Genomic DNA, 22,900 nt, shown 5'->3' on the forward strand with positions numbered 1-22,900 from the left:
AAAGATGTTTAAAAGAAAACCCTCACTCTCATAGAGCAACTTTCCCCAACCAGACGGAATATTTCTATTCTCACTTCCTTCGAATTGTGCCAACAGCGCTAACAAAATCTCCAAACGCGAGTTCATTTAGCAGCCTTCTAAAACTGTGCGACCAGAAAACCGTGCTCGCAAGCAAGTTTGAACTCTGCCAAATCGGAGACGGCAGCAGACCCCGCCTACTGCCACGCATTTATTACCAGCAATTTACAGAGAAGCTTGCATTGCCTGCAAACCCAGAAGAGGCTGCCAATCAGTCGTGGAAACAATTGACAGATGCTCAGGGGAATTTCTTGTGTGAACTGCAAATAAGCCCCCCCACTGCCCAGCCTCAGCATCTGCAGTTCCCTCAACGCTTCTGCAGCTCCCATTATCTCTTCATTTCAGCATAACTGAGCTGGATGTCGTGTTTGAACAAGAGGAATTTGGACAGTCGGAATTTAGAATAATGGCCCCGATGAGGTACACTGTAAAGCCCAGCATTTCAAGGATGTGCTGGGAATTACTTCCACCCGCAATGCAAATGAATCTTTTCCCCCAGCCCTTGAAAAAAAAACCGATGCATTGCAGACTGTTTATACCTCCTCAGTGTGATTGCCGGATGGAAAAGTTCCAGGGCAGGATTCCTGCTTGCGCAAGTGACGTGGCAGACGGTCGAAAATCATCTTCCTTGAAGTTAATGTAGGCAGATTTCCCCTCCCCAGGTCTGCTCCCTCTGACTTTGTACATTGATGGGGTGGGGGTGGGAAACGATTGACATTGTAGAATTTTGAAGATTACATTAACTTAAACAAACACGGATGAGAATGCTGGAGACTTTCAGTGCATGTGGCAGTATATGTGGAGAGAGTTATCGTTTACGGTCTGGTATGAATCCTCTTCAGAACTGCGCACCAGTTTAACGGAATAGGTTAAAGGGGCCTGAAAACAAAAGTCCGTTAAATGATACATCGATCCATTTAAATCTGACATTTTTAAAAATTAATTCATGAGATGTGAGCATGGCTGGTTAGACATAGCTGTCGGTCTAGAGTCACATGTAGGCGGACAGCATGAGGCCAGCAGTTTCCTTCCCTGAAGGACATTAGTGAACCAGAAGGGATTGTTCAGCAATTGACAACGGATTCATGGTGAGCGTTTAGATTCTTATTTTCAGATTTCTATCGAATTTTAATTCCACCATCTACCATGGTGGGTCTAAAATTCAGGTCCCAAGAACATTGCCTAGCCTTCTTATTATACCACTAGGCGATAATACCACTCGGCTATTACGCTCCTTTATTTTGTGTGGGTCTGGAGTCACGTGCAGGCCAGACCAGGTAATGAACAACTTCCTCCCCTAAAGGACATTAGTAAATCAGATGTTTTTTTTTCCCCAGCAATGGCTTCATGGTCATCACTAGACTCTTACTTTCAGATTTTTATTGTATTCGTATTTCATAATCTGTCATGGGAAGATTTGAACCCAGATCCTGAGAATATTACAAAAACAGAAATTGAAGAAGGGTCACTGGACTTGAAATGATAACTCCGCTTTCTGTCCACAGGTATTGCCAGAGTTGCTGAGTTTCTGTTTTTGTTCAGATTTCCAGCATCCACTGTTCTTTGTTTTATTTCTGTTGGGTCTCTGGATGAAAGGTCTAGTGATAGTGTCACTCAGCCATCACCTCCCCTGAAGTTTATTTTAAGTTCTCTATTCCATTGCTGAGCACAGTTTGTCTCCTGTTGTATGCAGGCATTCACACTGTGGTAAACCAGAGAGTCTCATTCCTCTAAATAAAAACTGAAAGAACTGCGGATGCTGTAAATCAGGAACAAAAACAAAGTTGCTGGGAAAGCTCAGCAGGTCTGGCAGCATCTGTGAAGGAAAAAACAGAGTTAACGTTTTGGGTCTTCTAAGGGAAGGGTCACCGGACCCGAATCGTTAACTCTGTTTTCTCCTTCACAGATGCTGCCAGACCTGCTGAGCTTTTCCAGCAATTTTGTTTTTGAGTCTCATTACTGTACTGTGGCCTTGACCAATTGAATGTTGGATTGGGTGCTGCCAGCATCCAGCAAAGGTAATGTAGGATGGCGCCGCTTCCTGCTCGCATCCTGACCTTGAAACTGATGTCAACTGTGCTTCCAGCTTTCATTCTCCCTTCATCTTTACATGGCCTAGCTCTAACCCTTCACTCCGTAATCTCTCTATTTCCAGCTCTGGAGCTTTTTCGCTTTCCCACTCTTCATTAATGCTTTTTTTTTAATGTGACAGACTATTCTTTATGGTGCACTTTAAAGTCTCCTGTATTATCCACTCTCACACCCTGTCATGCCACCTTTCATGACCTATAAACATATGCAGTCAGGTTTCTTTTCCCTTTAGAATAGTGCCAATTATTTTTCACTGTCTCTGCATGTTCTTTTTACCAAAGTTTATCACCTCACTTTTCTCCACATTGAACAGCATTTGATACTTATCCATCCACTCCACCAACTTGTCAATGTCCTTTTGGTGTACTGCATGTTCCTGCTCACAATTTACAATTCTCCCAAATCTTGTGACATATTTGAACTTTGAAATTGGCACTAGCAGCGTAAATCTGCCAAGGAATTGCAATTTGTTGTTGGATGGGTGGCTTCTCTGAATTAGCAGATGTATGACGAAAGCTATTGCCCTGACTGCACTTTAAATTCCAGCAATCACACCCCTTCCTGAGGAGAAAATCAGTAATGGGCTCCATCCAGTCTGCACGCAATCACCACAATTTTATCTCGTCCTTGTGCCATTGACATTGGGTTAGAGGTGGTAATCATTCCCGTTTGTGTCCTTTACCTGAGATGCAGAATGATTACCCCCCCTCCCGTTCTCTTCGTGTTGCTCTCACTGTCTCCCTGATGACTTTATAGCAGCAGCCCCCCTCACTCCATTTCGGCTTATCCCATTTATATTACTGTTAATGTTTCTTATTTATCCTCACAAGCCGCGGCTTTGCGAAATTGCCATGCATTTGTTCACCATACACTTTTCTCGGCTTGAGGCTAGAGTGACGCCTTTTGTGAAAATATCCTCTCGAGCAGCTTCTCGACCGCCGCAATGCTGAAAGAGATCCCACACTCTATCTTGAATTGGCTCTTTCACACTAAGCATTCATTCAGTAAGCCAGTCCCCAATCCCACGTTTGAACTTCCCATTTCCTACAGGACTCCGCAGACTAGTCTGGGACTAGATTAATTAAGGATATCTGGTAAGCATGGATGAGTTGGACTGAAGGGTCTGTGTCCATGCTGTACAGCTGTATGGCTCTATGATACTAGTCCCTGATTTGCCCCCTGGCAATTATTGCTCAAACAACCTCAGAGCTAACAGTAGCTCACCCTCTTGACTGACTTGGCAGGACAGCCCTGACAAGAATGGCCCAGTCCTTGGACTGATGTGTTCACAGTACACTAACAGATTTACCTATAATCCCGGAACTGGCTCAATCCCCAGACTGTGGTAGGATTAAATGACTGATTATCATGGTCAATGCTCTAGTGTTCATCAGCATAGCCCTGTCAGTGACTGAGAAGGCACCCTCTGACCTTTGACCCCACTAAGGACTATTCCCCTTTGATTTTCAGGCCTGGTTGGTATGGTCGAAGCACAAACATGGCATTTGCCAAATAAGCTACTGGCACATCCTGTCAGTGCAATGTTGGTGTAGCTGAGTGCCATACAGCAACATGCCTGCTCTCTTGACTGTTCAGTGCTCCACACCAAAGCAAGCTGCCTACCTCTCCATCTGTGTGCATGAGCAAGACAAGCCACAAAGCAAGCCCTAACTCTCAAAGTTACTGTCCCTTTTAGTGGAGTAATGATGGTATTTACTGACAGTGAATGTAAAGTTACCATAGGAAAATCCAAACTCACATGTCCTTCCCCACTCAAGCCTATGTTTTTTCCACTGCTTGTGGCAATGATTGCCTTTACAATCATACATCAACTGTTGATTCATTTTTTGTAGCTGGGTGGTACTGACCTTCCTGGGATTCAGCACATTGATGTAGCCCTCCATTGTTTGCTTCTATCTACAGCTCCAACAAAAATCCACATGAGCATATGAACAAGTGTCAAGAGTTGGCCAATCAGCCCTTCAAGCTTGCTCCACCTTTCAGTAAGATCTGATTGTCACCTCAATCTCCTACATACTCCTGATACTCTTCCCCAAAAATTTTAGGAATACCGGCTCTGATTTTAATTGGGAGGAACAATCTGTTGGACCCAACTGAAGGGAAGTTTCACCTTGCCTAATTCTCAGCAGCATCATCATGTGACTGGTCAACAAAATGGCAGTCACTCAGCAGCTGGATTCCAGGTGGGTGCAGAAATTTGCGTAGCAGCAATTGGCCAGTTGAAGTAGTCACAGTTGAAACAGGGTTTATTAAGGAGAGGGGTATAATGGTGAGCAACTTCGGGCGATGGAGGCCGGTTTCTGGGAGCCCGTATTGAACTTCAATGGTGAGAATCTAGGTTGAAGTAATTTCATTTTAAACACGTGCTTGATTCAGCAAGTGCTCCATTACTACCACTATTCCTTCCAAATGCAATTTGCCACTAAATGTATATTTAACCAACACGGCTATGTTGAAGTATGGTCCCAGCTAGTGTATCAGAAAAGCACTAGGCTTGCAGTTTAAATAAAACACATAAAATGCTTGGAATTAGAAAACAGAAAATGCCTATATATAACTGTCAAAAGTTTCCAAACTACAATTCTGAGCTGATGTCAAGTTTGTCCATATGGTAATACAACATTTAAAATGCTATTTTCAGTTCCACATCCCCTCTAAAAAACCAGCATCATGCAGAAATAAAGAGGATTATGTAAACGAACAGCAGTGGAATGTTTTGGGATTCTGTGTTATTCCAACATTTGACTGCCAGTCAAAATATTTTTTCTCTATCCCAGCTTTGAGAGTCCTTCTAACATACCCATTTTCACTGGCTACATTTCACTGGTTCTTAATCTGTCCAAAGGCTTCCCACTCCTGGGTGGTGCATTGGGCATTAGGCTACTAACAGCGTGCAAACTTTAATGAGGATACAGATGGCATGATATCTGTCATCAAACCTAGCAATCTTTGTGCCAACCTACCTCCAGGAGCCTCCAGGAGAATTATGTCCCCAGGTGACAGCGGAAATCCTTCTCCTGAATTCTTTGGCTCTACAGCTGACAATTGCAAAACACACCATGGGAGTTTGGAAAATGCCAAAATTTCCCTGGGGCCATGCCCACAGAAAAACAAATGAGGAGGAGGTAAGAGGTTGCACGGTGAGGATCACTAGAGAGGGGCTAGGGCCAGAGGAAACGCAGGTGGATGGCTGCTAGTGGGCTTAACCTTTCCTGAGCCAGGTTCCTCACCCAGGCACTGAATGCCTTTAAATAAGGCTCTCTCCTAAGAAGGAGGCTCTTTGAATGGCAAGTTGAATACCATAAATTGTCCATTCAATTGGCATCCAGGAAGGAATGAAGGCCACACTCAAACTTTTTCGCCTCTAACTCAGTTGAGGGGAGGTGGCAGGGCCCCCAATCTCAGTATTGTGAATGTGTTAACGTTGAAACCAAAAGCTGTCTCCTGGAAGGGACAATTGGCAGGGTTTTCCCTCGAGGTAGCAGGTTAGGTGGCAGAAGGGGAAAACAATGGGGCTGGTTTCTTTCTCTTCTTCCCACCTCAGCAATCAGGTTCTGGGCAAAAAGCTTCAGGTTCTGACCCACTACCAGTTAAGTCCTTTCAGTGGTCAGTCAGCAACCACTGAAGGGGCTCAAGCCACCATTGGCTTGCTTCCTTGCCTTCCCAGTTGGCAAGAAAAGTGGCTGCTTTTCTAGTATGGAGACCAGGGTGGCCTGTATGCTGGGTTTGAGGGGTGTAGGCTCTATTTACCCCAAGATAGAGAGATTATGTGGTTAAGGGATTAACCAATGAAAACTGCAGCCCTGCTTTTGACACTTTTCTGCATATACTAGCTCTTCCATGCCAGTGCCCCTCAAAAAAAACATCTTCTCACCATCCCCAACTACCATTAACTCTTTCCAGCTCCTATTGGCCGCTGGCTTCTCACTGGCCAGCAGCTTCAGGCAGGTTAAGTCTATTTGGATTCTTGTAACACAGTGGTAGTGCACTGAGTTCAAGACCTCCCTACTCCAGAATGGTGGAACAGCTTCACTAAACAGGTTTATTTTGAAAATAAATCTTCTCTGTGGTGTTATCTGATAAGACAAGAAGGCGGTCAGGCAGAAAATAAGCACCCAATTGGTGTGAGAGAACAAAATATGGAGCTGGATAAACACAGCAGGCCAAGCAGTGCTCCTAAGATGCCGCTTGGCCTGCTGTGTTCATCCAGCTCCACATTTTGTTACCTAATTGTTGTGTGTTGTGTTGGCTTTCTTGCAGATAGGACAGTGAGGTTAGTCGCTGTTAAAGATACCCTCTTCCCATGCTTAATGCAAAAAAGCAGTAAATAAAGGAAACGGTGATCACGTCTGACAATAGAATGAACTAAATCTCTAAGGGTGTGCCTCTAAAAGTTAAGGGTAAAGTCACCATATTACCAGATGATCATAGGATAGCAGCCATCACGACAGACAAAAATAGCCAAACTCTAACTAGTTTCTTTATGTCTCAGGTTTTAGAGATGGAAACTTTGTGCTTAGGTTTTCTGTAGAAATTTCAGTGGTACAGATAGTGAGGATTTGTTTTTGCCATACAGTTAAGATCCAATTTTTTGCTGATGGTTTTTTGTCACTACAAGTGATAGCTAACTTTTCATATTGGATCATGATCGGAATCAATAGATTAAATAAAATTGAGGCATTAAAAGCTTATTGAGTTTTGTTTTAACACTCATAGCCTACCAACTTGCTGGGCTCTGCTTCCAATGTCAACATTCTGATCTTGCACTAATTAGGTTTGCGTGAACATCACTTGCTGCAAATTGTATATAGTAGCTTCCATTTGGTCATTACTGGATTGGGCCTTAAGTGAGACTGGTCTATCCAGCTTTCAGGAGTAGTGTCAATAGTTTGTTTAATGATAATCTCATCCCCTATTCCCAATTCCTTTGCCTCCGCCACATCAACTCCCAGGATGAGGCATTCCACTACCGTACATTCCAGATGTCCTTGTTCTTCAAGGACCGCAACTTCCCCCCTGCAGTGGTCGAGAACGCCCTCGACTGTGTCTCCCGCATTTCCCGCCACTCATCCCTCACACCCTGCCCCCCCAGTAACCATCAAAAGAGATTCCCCCTAGTCCTCACATACCACCCCACCAACCTCCGGATACAACGCATCATCCTCCAACACTTCCGCCATCTACAATCTGACCCCACCACTAAAAACATGTTTCCAACCCCACCCTTGTCTGCCTTCTGGAGAGACCACTCTCTCCGTGACTCCCTTGTCTGTTCCACACTGCCCTCCAACCCCACCACACCCGGCACCTTCCCCTGCAACCGCAGGAAGTGCTACAACTGCCCCCACACCTCCTCCTTCACCCCCATCCCAGGCCCAAGATGACTTTCCACATCAAGCAGATGTTCACCTGCACATCTGCCAATGTGGTATACTGCATCTGCTGTACGCGATGTGGCTGCCTCTACGGTGGGGAAACCAAGCAGAGTCTTGGGGACTGCTTTGCAGAACACAATAAACAACTGCACCTCCCAGTCGCGAACCATTTCAACTCCCCCTCCCATTCCACAGACGACATGTCCATCCTGGGCCTCCTGCAGTGCCACAATGATGTTACCCGTAGGTTGCAGGGACAGCAACTCATATTTCGCTTGGGAACCCTGCAGCCCAATGGTATGAATGTGGATTTCACCAGTTTCAAAATCTCCCCTCCCCCCACTGTATCCCAAAACCAGCCCAGCGCGTCCCCGCCTGCCTAACCTGTTCTTCCTCTCACCTATCCCCTCCTCCCACCTCAAGCCACATCTCCATTTCCCACCTACTAACCTCATCCCGCCTCCTTGACCTGGCCATCCTCCCCGGACTGACCTTTCCCCTCCCTACCTCTCCACCTATACTCTCCTCTCCACCTACCTTCTCCTCTATCCATCTTCGGTCTGCCTCCCCCTCTCTCCCTATTTATTCCAGCTCCCTCTCCCCATCCCCCTCTCTGATGAAGGGTCTAGGTCCGAAACATCAGCTTTTGTGCTCCTAAGATGCTGCTTGGCCTGCTGTGTTCATCCAGGTCCACGCTTTGTTAGCATTGTGATTCTGTTTAGCTTTACTTCCTTTATTTATTTATGTTTTCCTAATCTACCTGTTTAGAGATGTTTCGTCATACCTCTGGAGCAGGTGAGACTTGAATCCAGGCCTCCTGGTTCAGGGCTAGGGACACCACCATTGTGATTCCATTCCTTGCTCAAGAGTGTCATTAACCAGATCTGATTAGCTTAACTTTGATTTCCTTTGTGATATCTTTCAAGTCTACCATCTCCCCAAATGAATTATTCATAGTATTACATTATCTTGCATGATCCCCGAATTCCTGTCATAACCCCCCTGAGTCTTGATCAATGGAAAATTCTTGAGCTTCATAAACAATGATTTTGTGTTTAAGCTCTAGGTAGCTGCCTGGATTTTATCAATCAAGTCTAATACCATGATTGAAAGTATTATATTGTCCTTCATTCAATATTAAACATTTACTGAAGTGATGAAGTCCCACACAGTTTGATGAATTTTAGATGCTTCGTGCAGTTGCTCGGGAGGAACTGGCTACATTGTAGTTTAACATGAAGGCACACTTAAACTGCAACTATCATGTCATGTTTGTGGTTAAGCAGTCAGCATGTGACATCTCCATTATTGCTTTCATTAGGCGAGAAGGTGGCATAATGGTTCAAACCCCATCATGATAGTTGATGGAATTTAATTTGAAATAACATATCTTAAACATAAGGATTCTGTTAGTAATTTTGCCATGTAACTATTGTTGGTTGCAGTATTTGAAATGGTTTGTGACTGTCCTTTAAAGAAGGAAATTTTTCATCCTTACAAGCTCTGGTTTACATATGACTTCAGACCTGAAGCAGACGACTCTTAATGGCCCTTCGAAATGACCTAGCAATCCATTCAGTTCAATGGCAATTAGGAGTAGTCAATAAATGCTGGCTTGCCAATCCGTCCCTTGACAGGATAAAGAAAAACCGGTGAACTTCAACCTATGAAAACAGTTCAGTTTAAATGTTTCCAGGTAGGTGTGCTTGGGTCTGTAGTTACGACTGTATCTAATCATCTCCTATGTAGTTGTCCTTTCAATTATTGATCAGAAAAAAGCACAATATGCCATAGCTATTTTAGCAAACCTTCGTTGTTATAACAAGGGATTTCTTGAAAAGGCAGTATATTTCCAATTTTGAATCCCCAATGTAAGTTGGCAAACAGATTACACTTTGAGATCCTGTTGCACAGTTTGGGACCTTGTTTGAATTGAACTGACAGCTGTGCAATCTCCCATCATCTAAAGTCCATTCTGAATCAGTCTGAAATTACACCATATATTCCAGGTTGAGTGCAATTTATATGAATGCATCAGACCATTGTAGTGAATAGAATTGATTTGAATGTCTGTTATACTTCGGGCTGACATTTGTCTTTTAAGGCACACTTTGATGCCATGTCTGTTTGCTTTTAAGTACCCTGCATAACATGGTACACATCATTAACCCCTAGCAACTATTTCTATAAAATAATTTTGTGAAGCTTTCCAATCTTTGTAAAACAAAATTGTTAATGGGCAAATTCATATAGTAAACTATTTGCTTTCTGGCCAACAGTTCATTCTTTTGTGCTGCCAAACCAAAGAAGGAAGAGAAACGGTAAAAAATAATGTGTTTCTAACTTCATATGAAAGCCCAAAACCTCCCCTCCAAAACGAAGTTACATTTACGAAGCTCAAAAATAGCAAAGAACACTTGGCAAAAAAAAAGTGCCCAAATATGAACCCAGCAATTATCTCTAAATATAAACAGAGGTAAACCAATGCAGTATTTATAACATATCTCCATATCACCAGAGGTCCCTTGCTCACTTCATCCTGAAAACTGTAGTCCTCGCTCTGTTTAAATCCTTTGTACTGAAATTCTGACCGCAACCATTTGTCTTCAATTTTAAGGTGATTTGATTTTGCTCAAGAAGGAATTGCATCATAAAGGGTGGCACGGTGGCTCAGTGGTTAGCACTGATGCCTCACAGCGCCAGGGACCCAGGTTTGATTTCACACTTGGGTGACTGCCTGTGTAGAGTTTGCACATTCTCCCTGTGTCTGCGTGGGTTTCCTCTGGGTGCTTCGGTTTCATCCCACAATCCAAAGATGTGCAGGCTAAGTGGATTGGCCATGTTAAATTGCCTGTAACATTCAAGGATGTGAAGCTTGGGTGGGTTATAGGTGGATGGCTCAGGGTGTGATGCTCCAAGGTCTGGTGTGGACTTGGGATGAAGGGCCTGTTTCCATACTGTAGAGATTCTATGATCTATGAAGATGAAGAACAACAGCCCTTCAAGTTCAGACCAGAATGAAGGGTCTAATTTCCAATGGGTGCAGAACAGACATGCTTGGGGTGTTGGGGGATTGAGTCAGGAATGCTTTACTGGTACTTATTTAACGGACATTGTATGTTTGAAAAATACATCCTTTTATGAATTGATCTGTTATGTAGATGAGAGTAAATAAGATCCTAGGTGGCCAGCCTGCTTACTTTTGAAAGACTATAAAAAATAGGAACAGGAGTAGGCCATTTGGTCCCTCAAGGCTGGTGCACCATTCAATCGGATCATGGCTGATCTGATATTCCTCTTGTCCGCTTTCCTGCCTTTCCCCCAGAACCCATGATTCTCCTACAGATCAACAATCTGTCAATTTCAGCCTTAAATATAGACAAGTATTCTGCTGCTACAGCTCTCTGGTACAAGGAGTTGCAAAGATTCACAATCCTTTGAGATTAAAAATCAGCAATTCTGGCCTTTCAAGAAATTACTAAATAACCACCATAAAAGTGAGCACCAGCTAACAAATAATAGCTTAATCTAACCAAAATTAATATCTTTCTTTTGCAATTTTTATGAGTCAGATCACAGAATGAAACCTGACTTGACTTGATGCGTTGTGTACTTTTCAATTTGTCAATTTAACAGGCGTGTCACTGAAACATATTTACACAAGGCTGATGATATTCTTAAACAATATAATAAAAGTTTATTACAAAGGAAGAGATACACAGACAAATCAACATATGATTATAGAAAACAGTCCAAAATACGTTCAGGCAAACATCAAAACAAAGTTTCAAATGATTTCCAAATACCATTCACTACAGTGAATCAATTCTAGAGGAATATCACTGCAATCTTTTTCTGATTTTACCAAGCTTATCCCTTCTGAATCCACTGGTATGAACCTCTCACAACTCTGATAACCTACACATTTCTCAGTTCTAGATAACAAAGTGTAGAGCTGGATGAACACAGCAGGCGAAGCAGCATCTTAGGAGCACAAAAGCTGACGTTTCGGGCCTAGAAAAGGGGAATCGGGAGAGGCTTCTGAAATTAATAGGGAGAGAGGGGGAGGCAGATTGAAGATGGATTGGGGAGAAGATAGGTGGAGAGGAGTCAGACAAGTTAAAGGGGCAGGGATGGAGCCAGTAGAGGTGAGTGTAGGTGGGGAGGTAGGGAGGGGATAGATCAGTCCGGGGAGGACGGACAGGTCAAGGGGGCAGGATGAGGTTAGAAGGTAGGAAATGGACGTGCTAATAGCTTGAAGATTCCTGTCCAAACTCTCCTGAGTTGAAAGTTTCACAGATTCGAAACCATTTCTACAGAGTTAACTCTCCCCCTGATCTGAACTGGAAAATACTTGCTTCACCAACTGGGAGATAACCTTCGGTATTGAACTCAGAGTTTTCAGAGCTAAAAGTTTGAATCTCTGTTCTGAAGTTGAAACTAAACTAATTGTCTTAATATGTTCATTCTGCTTGCCATAAACATTTTACTCATTAACGCACTAAGATTCTCCTGGGTACTTGCTAAAGTTGTATCTTTTTGGAACTGAGGCACTGCATAAATGATATTCTGACCTGTTTAAAAAAAATCTTTTCAGAACTAACAAAACTCCATTTACCTTCTTTTTAAAGTCCACATTCAAAAAGTATGGCATTTTTTGCTATGATCCCAGCTGATGGCACTAATGAACAAGTCAGATTCCAGAATGAAATTTCATTTGATAGATTTTTTTGTTTGCTTATATTGTTAATGTGATGGTTAATCACTGATACATTCACATGAGGCTGCTGGTTTTCTTTAAAAACAAAACAGAAAGGTATTGTACAACATTAGAAAAAAAAAGTCATCCAAGTATTAAAAACAGTTAAATGGTCTTAAATCACACAACGATCAAAGGTTCAACTTTTTCTCTAACTGTATTCATGACAGAGAGTCAAACCCAACAAATTATCCACCTGTTTCAACCTTTTAAGGATTTACTTATCTGATCCTTGTAGTTTCTTTGTCATGGACTGGGGAGACAATTTGATGAATTCCTTCCAAATCTGCCAACGTGGTCTGTTCACAAATCTCAGACTTAATGTTTCTTTGGTTGAATAACCTGTCAGTTTCTAGCTAAACTTTCCTGATTTGGAAGATTCACAAACTAAATCCTTGTAATGAGGTGATTTGTACCCAGAACTGCCCTGCCCTCCGCGTAGGAGAGAAACTAAACTTGCTGGAGTCTTTTGAACTGATTTTTTAAAAAAAAGCTGGTTCTACCTTAGATTTTTCTGAACTGAAACACAGCTAACAACCTAAAATGTTTACACTACATGTCGTAAACCCAACAATGTAAACATTTTTCCATTTACAGAACAGGGGTCTTCAGTCCAAAGGTATCAATATGGACTTCGCAAGCTTCAAAATCTCCCCGCCCCCAACTGCATCCCAAAACCAGTCCAGCTTGTCCCTGCATCCCTAACCTTTCTGTCTTTTCTCTCACCTACCCACTCCTCCCACCTCAATCCCCAACCCCACCTCCTATCTACCAGCCTCATGCCCACCTCCTTGACCTGTCCATCTTCCCTAGACTGACCAATCCCCACCCTAACTCCCCACCTACACTCCCCTTGACTGGCTCCATCCCCACCTCCTTGACCAGTCTGTCTCCTGTTCACCTATCTGCTCCTTTATCCATCTTCCATCCACCTGCCCCTCTCTCTCTGTTTATTTAAGAATCTCCTTCCCCTCCCCCAAGTCTGAAGAAGGGGCCAGACCTGAAACATCAGCTTTCCTGCTCCTCTGATGCTGCTTGGCCTGCTGTGTTCATCCAGCTCTACACCTTGTTATCTCCGGGTCTTCAGTCACCTGCTTTATGCCTAATACCTTTCATTTTGCCAGCAGGCATTGAAAGAAGAAATCCAATCACAGAAGTAACCAATACTTTACTCTGTTTGGAAATTGAAATTCCAAATCTATTATTAATATAAGCTTATATAAATTTTACACCTTTAGTCACATTATATGCCTTTCATACCGTTTTGTGGAATGGTGTCTACAAAGCAATGTTGCTAACTTTGTTCGTAGCCTTTCTCTAAAATGGTTCTTTTCTCTATTCCAATGAGTTGAAATTCATTATTACAAGACAACTCTGGCTCTTTTGCATATGAAACAGTCCAATGACTTGAGAGTTTGGTTAGTAAAGGTTTTATATTTTGCCTAAGCCAAAGGAAAAATAACTTTTGCTTTCAATATCCAGCATGTGGCAAGCAATTAAACTCCATTCTGTCGTGCTGACCAGGAATCCTAAACTGAATGAGTTCTATTTACCAGCATTTGGCCCATATCCCTCTCACCCTTTCTTTTCATGTAGCTGTCCAATTGTCTTTTAAATGTTGTAATGTACCCGCTTCCTCCACTTCTTCTGCAGCTCATGCCATGCATGCACCACCTTCTGTATGAAAAAGTTACCCCTCAGGTCCCTTTTATATCTTGCCCCTGTCACCTTAAACCTTTGTCCTCTAGTTTTGGATTCTCCTACTCTTGGAAAAACGAGCTTAGCAGTTTACCTTAACTGTGCCGCTCATGATTTTATAAACCTGTACAAGGTCACCCGTCAGCCTGTGATGCTCCAGTGGAAAATGAGCCTCTCTTTGTATCTATGGACGAGTTGACTGAAGGGTCAATTTCTGCGCTGTATAACTCACTGACTGAAGTAATGACTCAGGCTGAAGTGTTATGCAATTTGATAGACCGAGCTGCTTATTGACTTGTAAAGGTTTGTTTTACATATATATTATCATAGCAATAGTCAGTTGAAAATGTGCAAAGAAGCAATTTAGAAAATTAAACATAGTTAGCATCTTTATTAAGAAAGGAGTTTTTGTTTTATGGCGGAAGCCTGTCCTCCAACCAGTGGTGCGAGCAATGGTGAGAAAGGTGAGAAAATGAAGTGAGATTGAAAACTTCTGTTACTTGATATCGTGCTGTAAATGGTAATTTCAGAATCTTGTCATTGAATGTGCAGTTGCCTTATGTCCATCCTTTTGCATTTTATTAAAATCCAAATTTACCTTATTTAAACACCATTTCCAATTCCCCTCTCCTTTACTAAGAACCTGGTTAGGACAAATACCTGACATGTTAATCAGCTGCAGCTTCACTAAATGCTTGTTCAACCATTGGGAAATTACTGCTTCATAACCATATTTCTGCATGTCCCACAGCCACCAGCCTCCTTGACCCTTCTTTCATGCATATCAGCATCAGTAAACCTCCAACCTCTTTACACCATTACTCCTGCTCTCAGAACAACACAAACACCACTTCGGTCCTCTCAGGGACACCTGTCACTTCTGTGCCTCTGCCAAGTTGTTTTGTGCACAGGGGCATGCATGCATTTCATGCATCTACACAGGATGCACCTTTAGGCTTCACAGCTTGCTTTTTTAATGCTCACACACTTTGCACTTATGTGGACATTGCCAGACTATCTACTTGACATTGCTTTCTTAGCACACTGTCACTGATTACAACACTGACTTAGAGCCTGCTATTGACTTGCATTGTGTTTTAGTGCATTAGAAGAACAAGGCAGCTTGTGATGAGCAACATAGAACAGCCTCTTCCTCAGTCAGATAGAAGATGAGCATGTCGCTATGCTGTCAAAACTTCACCTGAGGCAATAGCCAATAGATTATGCAACAACACACACTCTATGTGCCACAAGTAAATAGCCATGTCTGAAAGGCACAAAATCATAGAATTCTACAGTGCAGAAAGAGACCTTCCAGCCCACTGAGACTGCACCAACCCTCCAAAAAGTATCCCACCCAGACACAAACACTCACCCTATCCCCATGACTCCACATGTACCATAGCTAACCCACAGAGCCTGCGCATCCTTGCTCACCACAGGACAATTTACCATGGCTGATTCATCTGACCTGCACATCTTTGGATTGTGGGAGGAAACTGGAACTTTTGGAGTAAACGCATGTGGCCATGAGGAGAAGATACAAACTTCATGCAGACGCTGAGGCTGGAATCAAGCCTACATCCTTGGTACTATGACGCAGCAGTGCCAATTCTCTGAGCCACCCTGACATCATTTGTATCAAAGAGTGACAGCCCTTACTGGGGTAAAAGTGCAACTGTGGTTAATCAAGAGTTACCACCACAGTCAGTCAAGGTGCTTGATACATAAAAGTATAAAGGTATGACCACAGACTGTCAGGCACTAGTTGCTCCAAGAGTCCAGGGATCCATGTCTTTGCAGCTTTGATTTTGGGCAATTGTCAGTCCTGTATCTCAAGTACAAATGGTGAAGGGATTACACATAGGTCAGCTGGGGTGCTGTTGAGACATTAACAGGGATGGATTTGGGCCATTTTAAACTGCAATAAGAGAAAGGGAAGGATTGAGTACACTGGAAGTGGGAGCAAGACCAGTTTGTGGTGATGAGTGGGCGGGCGAGGTTGAGAGCTGCCCCCTGTGAGTGAGTATAAAATGCAGTAGGCAAGATAGGTTCATGATCTGGGAGGTTGAGATGACTGAGAACTGTTATACAATACAGAGAGTTGTAGCCCATGAGTCTTGGTGAGAGATGCGTGTATTGGCAGAGTTGGAGTGAGTGCCCTCTCTGTGAGCTTGAGAGAGAAGGTGGTGGAGCACATAAGGCACTGACTTTCCATTCACACTGCTGGGCAGCCTTTGTTGTCCAGGACACAGCACTGACATGAGTTACAATATGTGCCCAGGCTGGCTGTGACCGGTGGTGTGATCTCCTATGGTGATCAGCTGGCCAAAGGATTGTTCTGTTCTCCACCATCCAGTCTATCAACATTTCCAGGACGCTGTCTGAAAAACTGGGAATAAGCTTTTCCTTCCCCTGGGCCGTGTATTTGGTAATAAGTATTCGCTGGATGGTTAGTTTGCACTGAAGAGTGACACCAACAGTATGGGTTCAATCCCTGTCCCAGCTACGGTTGCCATGAAGGCGCATTCTTCTTAACCTCTCATCTCATCTGTGGCTTGGTAAATCTCAGATGAAACTCACCATTAGTCCTATCTCTTAAATGAGGGTGGTCCTCTGAAACTATGGTGACAACTTTTTTAAATGGCCGAATATCATGAGATGAGGGCTAGTTCCTGGCTCATTGCATGTGAAATGGTATGTAGCCAGGTATTAAATATGGTGCCTCCAGCACAAATGCCAGAAGGTACCAGCAGTAGTGAGTGCTTCCACCTCTTTGGTGTCCGAGAGGCCAGTTACAGAATTAACAATATGAAGAACAGAAAATGGTGTGAGGAAACTCACTCTGAGCTGTGATGGACCAGTGCCATGAATCTCATTCAATAAAGCATTTTAACTGCAAATGGAAACATCTACTCATTATTTGCATTTACTGCTTAATAACTTGCATTAGCAAACTCATTTCACTCAGAGCATTGACAGTCATTAGTCCCACTCAATTAAATGAAACTCTGTCTGTGTTACTGAATTTACAAGATGATGCAGTCCATGGCATCAAACAGTTGAAACAAACTAAGTTATACTTCAATATCATTTTCAATACACCATTTGGAATCAGATTGCAGCTGTCAACAAGATTAGGCCATTCAGCCTCTCTAATCTGTTCTTCAGTTTGATAAGGTAATTGCTGAATCTGATTGTGGCCACAGTTCCACTTTTCAGAATGTAAATGCTCCAGATCTCCCAATTTAAAGTGGGGTTTGATTGGACGCAGTGCATGCTTGAAGATGATTGCAGTGATTGGTATCAGAACTGGGGCAAATTAGTCTTTTGGCCTTATTTGAACCACCAGTGTCACACATGGATACTGACGCACTTTGTTGGACAGTGGGAGAGGAAAAGAATGGCTAAAAAGAAGGGTGGGACATTTTGGCAGGCTGGCAATAGTCTGTATTCTTATCGTGGAACAAGGAGGAGTAGAATTGCTGAAATCACTGATGAATATTTTACTTAGTTTTTGCCTGGCAATATCCTGTTGTCCTTTGAAGGACAGTCAATCTGCCTGCAGTGCACTTGATAAAGAGCTGACAAGAGCATACAGTCAATTAAGAAAGTGTATTTCAAGGTGTCTTTGACTTTTCCAGAAAGGTAGCCCCAACACCAAATTCAAGCAGGTACCTTTGACAATTAAGTACAACACATTCCAGACTAGTCCTGCATCACCTGATCATTGGTCTGAATAGGCACGGCATATGCTATTGAATTTCAACACAATCAATGTTTAAAAAGGTTAGAAAACATAACTATTGTAGAAACTAATTTTGAACACTTTATTTGATTCGTTCAATTGTGTCTGTGAGCAGCAGATCCCATAGAGAGCTTAATTTTAAACCCTTTTTAAATTTTGTTGCAGAAAATTAATTCAACTGCAGTTAAGGACCGACTTGAAGAATAATTATTAAATAATCTGAACTGTTAGGGCTTTTCCTGCTGCATTCATCCTTATTGTCAACAGGGCGATTGAAATGGAGATATTCTGCATTAAGAATCTTTGGTAATGTGAAATTTAGGCCATTAAATATGAGATTGTGAGAAGTATTTTCAAACAGTGCATTGATGGATTTTATTCCAAGAACAACACTACAGAGGTGAAAACTAAGGACTGCTCTTGTACCCGCCTTCCCACATTTTAGCACTGGGCTGACTCTGGTACATCGCCAATAGCAACAACACTGAGGTAAAGCAGACTAAACTTCAGACATAACTAAATGCCTGTATCTGCATGACATTGCCCTTATATGAACCACGTTGGGCAGTGGTTTCTACAGTTGTAATTTTATATTTATTTCCAGAACAGCAAGCCACTCGTTTCAAGCCAGCCTGTCGTTAAGTAAGACTGAGTGGCTGATGTTTAAAAAGTTTGTGGTCTGTATTTTCCATCTGTTGTATTTGGCTAGATACCCTCAACTTTTTTCTTGGGAGGAGCTTTTAAATCACTTTGGGATTCAAGCTCTCTAAAGCCAAAGACCAAAAAAGAGTTGGTTGGTGTGACACATATACAAGTGCTTTCCTCTGTTATCAGGATGCAAAATGTGCAAGACTCTAGCCACAAGTGATGAGATGGATAACCATCTCCCTAGATTATTAGGACTGAGATATCTGCTCACCACAAGTAAACATGAAGCTTCACATCTAGCCAGACAACAGAGAATTCACTGCTACCCATTAAGCCACCACAAAATGAGACACATGCCTATTAAGTCTCTACAACAAAATGGTGTAAATATCATTGAGGGAATATTAACAATATGAAGTATTTTATCTTGCACTCGTAAGGACAAGGATCCAAAAAACAGACTTTAAAAAGTGACACAAATTTTGACAGAATTGCCCTTTTTCAAGTCTGTTTCTTGCATCATATAGCTCCAACTGATCACGGTAAATGGAATACCCCATGTGTTTGATTAATCCACAGACCAAACTCTAGGTTAATGATTGCTTCATTTGTGCAGACAAGCACATTGTGTATACAGAAAACTACATTCACCATCATTGTTCAAACCACAATATTGCTGGTTCACATTTATTCCCGGAAATCTGCATGTACGAGCCAGCCCTCCTCATTCACATCTTTAAATCCAGCTTTTTACCCTGTTTGAATAAAAACGGAATCCATATTATCTATCCCAAAATTCTTGCACACTATTTTATATCTCTGGTAAGAGATTGCAGAACCTTCAGTAATGCAATGGAGATAAGGTTATGTCAGCAGGGAATAAGCTACAGCTGGAGAAAATACACCAAGTCTATAACTGTTGGCTCAATTACTGTTCTCAAATCCTCTAACTGCAGTGCTCAAGTTAGATTTCAGTTATCTATAGCTATCTGGTGGATGAAGGTCTGTGCCACAGCAAGTGGTTCAGGTGGTCTAAATTAGATTTCATTACAGAAATATCACTTGTTGTTTTAAAAAGGTCACAATAAAACAGCATTGGTAAGTAACACAGAACAGACGAGAATTGGAGTAAAACTCTTTGGCTTTCTTTAAGCAAGCAAAGCAAATTACTCCTCCCACCCACCTTCCTGCAAAAATGCCATCCCATATTCCCAATTCCTTCGCCTCCGCCACATCTGCTGTCAGGATGAGGTATTCCACTCCCATACATCTCAGATGTCCTTGCTTTTCAAGGACCGCAACATCTCCTCCCCCCCCCCGCAATGGTTGAGAACGCTCTCGACCGTGTCTCCCGCATTTCCCACAAATCACCTCTCACACCCCATCCCCGCAATAACCGCCAAAAGAGAATCCTTCTCGTCCTCATGTGCCACCCCACCAACCTCTAGATCCCATGCATCATCCTCCAACACTTCCACCATCTGTAATCCAACCCCACCACCAGACATTTTTCCATCCCCACCCTTGTCTGCTTTCCGTAGAGATCACTCTCTCCATGACTCCCTTGTCCGCTCCACACTCCCCTCCAACCTCACCACACCCGGCACTTTCCCCTGCAACTGCAGGAAGTGCTACACTTGCCCCCACACCTCCTCCCTCACCCCCGTCCCAGGCTCTAAGAAATCTTTCCACATCAAGCAAATGTTCAACTGCACATCTGCCAATGTAGTATACTGCATCCACTGTACCCAGTGTGGCTTCCTCTACATCGGGGAAACCCAGCAGAGGCTTGGGGACGGCTTTGCAGAACACCTCCACTCGTTTTGCAACAAACAACTGCACCTCCCAGTCACGAACCATTTCAAATCCCCCTCCCATTCCTCAGATGACATGTCCATCCTGGGCCTCCTGCAGTGCCACACCGATGCTACCCGAAGGTTGCAGGAGCAGCAACTGATATTCCGCTTGGGAACCCTGCAGCCCAATGGTATCAATGTGGATTTCACAAGCTTCAAAATCTCCCCTCCCCCTACTGCATCCCAAACCACCCCAGCTCATCCCCGCCTCCCTAACCTGTTCTTCCTCTCACCTATCCCCTCCTCCCACCTCAAGCCGCACCACCGTTTCCGACCTCCTAACCTCATCCTGCTCCCTTGACCTGTCCTTCTTTTCTGGACTGACCTATCCCCTCCCGACCTCCCCACCTACACTCACCTCTATTGGCTCCATCCCTGCCTCTTTAACTTATCTGTTTCCTTTCCACCTTTCCTCTCCTCCATCCATCTTCGATCCGCCTCCTTCTCTCTCCCTATTTATTTCAGTACCCTCTCCCCATCTTCCTTTTTTAATGAAGGGTCTAGGCCCGAAACGTCAGCTTTTCTGCTCCTAAGATGCTGCTTGGCCTGCTGTATTCATCCAGCTGTACACTTTGTTATGTGGATGAGCGTAGGGCAGTTGACGTGCTGTACATGGACTTCAGTAAAGCCTTTGATAAGGTTCCACATGGTAGGCTATTGGACAAAATACAGAGGCATGGGATTGAGGGAGATTTAGCAGTTTGGATTAGAAACTGGCTTTCTGTAAGTAGGCAACATGTGGTGGTTGATGGAAAATATTCAGCCTGGAGTCCAGCCACTAAGTGGTGTGCCTCAAGGATCTGTTTGGGGACCACTGCTGTTTGTCATTTTTATAAATGACTTGGACGCAGGCATTGGTGGATGTGTTAGTAAGTTTGCAGATGACACTAAAGTCGGTGGAGTGGTGGACAGTGTGGAAGAATGTTGTAGGTTGCAGGGAGACTTGGATAAACTGCAGGATTGGGCCGAAAGGTGGCAAATGGAGTTTAATACGGAAAAATATGAGGCGATTCACTTTGGGAGTAATAATAGGAAGGCAGAATACCGGGTCGATGGAAAAATTCTTGGTAGTGTAGATGTGCAGAAGGATCTTGGTGTCCATGTACATAGATCCCTGAAAGTTGCCAGCCAGGTTGACAGTGCTGTTAAGAAGGCTTACGGTGTTTTAGGTTTTATTGGTAGAGGGATTGAGTTCCAGAGCCGTGATGTCATGCTGCAACTGTACTAAACGCTAGTGCGGCCTCATTTGGAATATTGCATGCAGTTCTGATCGCCCCATTACAGGAAGGATGTGGAAGCATTGGAAAAGGTGCAGAGGAGATTTACCAGGATGTTGCCTGGTCTGGAGCGCAGGCCCTATGAAGAAAGGCTGAGGGACTTGGGTCTGTTTTCATTGGAGAGAAGGAGGCTAAGAGGGGATTTAATAGAGGCATACAAGGTGATCAGAGGATTAGATAGGGTGGACAGTGAGAGTCTTTTTCCGAGGATGATGACTTCAGCTTGTACAAGGGGGCATAGCTACAAATTGAGCGGTGATAGATTTAAGACAGATGTCAGAGGCAGGTTCTTTACTCAGAGAGTGGTAAGGGCGTCGAACATCCTACCTGCCAATGTAATTAACACAGCCACATTAGGGGCATTTAAACAGTCCTTGAATAAGCATATGGATAATGATGGGATAGTGTAGGGGGAGGGGCTTAGATTAGTTCACAGGTCGGCGCAACATCGAGGACCGAACAGCCTGTTCTGCACTGTATTGTTCTATGTTCTATGTTATCTTGGATTCTCTAGTACCTGCGGTTCCTATTATCTCTAAAGTAAATTATCATGTGTCCAAGTCAAATTATTTATAAAACAGGATAATATATGATTTTATCAAAAAAAAATCAGCCGTTATGTAAACTTGAAGGGTGCAGTTTTCCCATTTTTATTTAAGAGACAGGTGCAAGCATGTTAATGATGACTAATACACCACCACTACTGAAAAAAAATCCAATCAGCTACCAATCAGCTCATTAAGAACAAGTGGGTGGGTTTCTTGTCCTTTCACAGACCTCACCACTGACAACCCAGGCCAATCAGAAGCCAGTAACTTTTCGGTCCTAAAAGCATTGGTTGAGAGCCTCCAGTGGCGACACAGTCTTTTAAATCCATCTATATTATACATGTATAAACCTTTTGTATGAGAGTTCAGGAGGCATGATTAATAAGTTTGCAGATAATATGAAAAATTAGTGGTATAGTTGACAGTGAAGAAGGTTATCTAAAATTACAAAAGGACCTTCATCAGTTGGGTCAATGGGCTGAGGAGTGGTAGATAGAGTTTATTTTGGATAAGTGTGAGGTGTTGCACTTTAGTGAACTGAACAAGGACAGGACTTATACAGTTAATGGTAGGTTCCCTGGGTAGTGTTGTTGAACAGAGACATCTAAGGATTTAGGTACACAGATCTTTGCAAATTGCATTACAGGGAAACAGGGTGGTTAAGAAGGTGTTAACATGCTTGTCTTCATTGCTCAGACTATTGAGTTTAGGAATTGGGATGTCATGTTGAGGTTATACAGGATGTTGGTGAGGCTACTTTTGGAGTACTGTGTACTGTTCTGGTTGACCTGCTATAGGAAA

This window comes from Stegostoma tigrinum, chromosome 31 (genome assembly GCF_030684315.1).
Source record: "Stegostoma tigrinum isolate sSteTig4 chromosome 31, sSteTig4.hap1, whole genome shotgun sequence".
In the NCBI taxonomy this organism is placed as follows: domain Eukaryota; kingdom Metazoa; phylum Chordata; class Chondrichthyes; order Orectolobiformes; family Stegostomatidae; genus Stegostoma; species Stegostoma tigrinum.